Source organism: Rhipicephalus microplus, unplaced genomic scaffold, assembly GCF_043290135.1.
Source record: "Rhipicephalus microplus isolate Deutch F79 unplaced genomic scaffold, USDA_Rmic scaffold_80, whole genome shotgun sequence".
Taxonomy (NCBI): domain Eukaryota; kingdom Metazoa; phylum Arthropoda; class Arachnida; order Ixodida; family Ixodidae; genus Rhipicephalus; species Rhipicephalus microplus.
The window spans coordinates 936,559-939,242 of record NW_027464652.1 but is presented as its reverse complement, the minus strand read 5'-3'; the positions used below and the strand labels follow the sequence as shown (position 1 = coordinate 939,242).

The 2,684-nt window shown below is 52.9% G+C and overlaps 1 non-coding gene across 1 annotated transcript; it reads right to left on the bottom strand.

The window, feature by feature from the left end:
• Nucleotides 1-1,737: 1,737 nt before the first annotated feature.
• TRNAN-GUU (transfer RNA asparagine (anticodon GUU)) lies at nt 1,738-1,811 on the bottom strand. The gene has a single exon. It is a non-coding gene; the product is annotated as a tRNA-Asn (tRNA).
• Between the last annotated feature and the right edge of the window lie 873 nt (nt 1,812-2,684).

The following is a 2,684-nucleotide window of genomic DNA, read 5'->3' as shown; positions in this document are numbered from 1 at the left end:
AACCTTTCGGTTAACAGCCGATCGCGGTAACCCATTGCGCCACGGGGACAGTCTTGCTCCACTCTCACCACCATCAGAACATATCTTCAAAGCTATCAGTGCAAAAAAAAAGCGCCGCACCACCACCGTGTGGGCTCGAACCTCCAACCTTTCGGTTAACAGCCGATTGCGCAAGCCAATTGCGCCACGGAGACAGTCCTGCTCCACTCTCACCACCGTCAAAACATTTATTCAGAGCTATCACCCCAAAGAAAAAAAAGCGCCGCACCACCACCGGGGGGGCTCGAAACTCCAACTTTTCGGTTAACAGCCGATCGCGCTAGCCCATTGCGCACGGAGACAGTCTTGCTTCACTCTCACCACCATCAGAACATATCTTCAAAGCTATCAGCGCAAAGAAAAAAGCAACACACCACTCCCGGGAGGGCTTGAAACTCCAACCTTTCGGTTAACAGCCGATCGCGGTAGCCCATTGCGCCACGGGGACAGTCTTGCTCCACTCTCACCACCATCAGAACATATCTTCAAAGCTATCAGAACAAAGAAAAAAAAGCGCCGCACCACCAACGGGTGGGCTCGAACCTCCAAACTTTCGGTTAACAGCCAATCGCGCTAGCCAATTGCGCCACGGAGACAGTCCTGCTCCACTCTCACCACCATCAGAACATATCTTCAAAGCTATCAGCGCAAAGAAGAAAGCAACACACCACTCCCGGGAGGTCTCGAAACTCGAACCTTTCGGTTAACAGCCGATCGCGCTAGCCCTTTGCGCCACGGAGACAGTCTTGCTTCGCTCTCACCACCATCAGAACATATATTCAAAGCTATCAGCGCAAAGAAAAAAGCAACACACCACTCCCGGGCGGGCTCGAAACTCCAACCTTTCGGTTAACAGCCGATCGGGCTAGCCCATTGCGCCACGGAGACAAACTTGCTCCCTTCTCACCTCCATCAGAACATATCTTCAAAGCTATCAGCCCAAAGAAAAAAAAGCGCCGCACCACCACCGGGTGGGCTCGAACCTCCAACCTTTCGGTTAACAGCCGATCGCACTAGCCGATTGCGCCACGGAGACAGTCGCGCTCCACTCTTACCACCATCGGAACATATCTTCAAAGCTATCAGCACAAAGAAAAAAGCAACACACCACTCCCGGGAGGGCTCGAACCTCCAACTTTTCGGTTAACAGCCAATCGCGCTGGCCAATTGCGCCACGGAGACAGTCCTGCTCCACTCTCACCACCATTAGAACATATCTTTCAAGCTATCAGCCCAAAGAAAAAAAAGCGCCGCACCACCACCAGGTGGGCTCGAACCTCCAAACTTTCGGTTAACGGCCGATCGCACTAGCCAATTGCGCAACGGAGACAATCGTGCTCCACGCTCACCACCATCAGAAAATATCTTCAAAGCTATCAGCGCAAAGAAAAAAGCAACACACCCCACCCGGGAGGGCTCGAACATCCATCTTTTTGGTTAACAGCCGATCGCGCTAGCCAATGGCGCCACGGGGACAGTCCTGCTCCACTCTCACCACCGTCAGAACATTTCTTCAGAGCTATGAGCCCAAAGAAAAAAAGCGCCGCACCACCACCGGGTGGGCTCGAACCTCCAACCTTTCGGTTAACAGCCGATCGCGCTAGCCAATTGCGCCAAAGAGACAGTCGTGCTCCACTCTCACCACCGTCAGACCATTTCTTCAGAGCTATCGCCCCAAAGAAAGAAAAAGCGCCGCACCGCCACCGGGAGGGCTCGAACCTCCAACCTTTCGGTTAACAGCCGATCGCGCTAGCCAATTGCGCCACGGAGACAGTCCTGCTCCACTCTCACCACCGTCAGAACATTTCTTCAGAGCTATCAGCCCAAAGAAAAAAAAGCGCCGCACCACCACCGGGTGGGCTCGAAACTCCAACCTTTCGGTTAACAGCCGATCACGCAAGCCAATTGCGCCACGGAGACAGTCCTGCTCCACTCTCACCACTATCAGAACATATCTTCAAAGTTATCAGTGCAAAGAAAAAAAGCGCCGCACCACCACCGGGTGGTGCTCGAACCTCCAACCTTTCGGTTAACAGCCGATCGCGCAAGCCAATTGCGCCACGAAGACAGTCCTGCTCCACTCTCACCACCATCAGAACATATCTTCAAAGCTATCAGTGCAAAGAAAAAAGCAACACACCACTCCCGGGAGGGTTCGAAACTCCAAGCTTTCGGTTAACAGCCAATCGCGGTAGCCAATTGCGCCACGGAGACAGTCCTGCTCCACTCTTACCACCATCAGAACATATCATCAAAGCTATCACCACAAAGAAAAAAAAGCGCCGCACCACCATCGGGTGGGCTCGAAACTCCAAACTTTCGGTTAACAGCCGATCGCGCTAGCCGATTGCGCCATGGAGACAGTCGTGCTCCACTCTCACCACCATCAGAACATTACTTCAAAGCTATTACCACAAAGAAAAAAGCAACACACCACTCCCGGGAGGGCTCGAACCTCCAACTTTTCGGTTAACAGCCAATCGCACTGGCCAATTGCGCCACGGAGACAGTCCTGCTCCACTCTCACCACCATTAGAACATATCTTTCAAGCTATCAGCCCAAAGAAAAAAAAGCGCCGCACCACCACCAGGTGGGCTCGAACCTCCAAACTTTCGGTTAACGGCCGATCGCACTAGCCAATTGC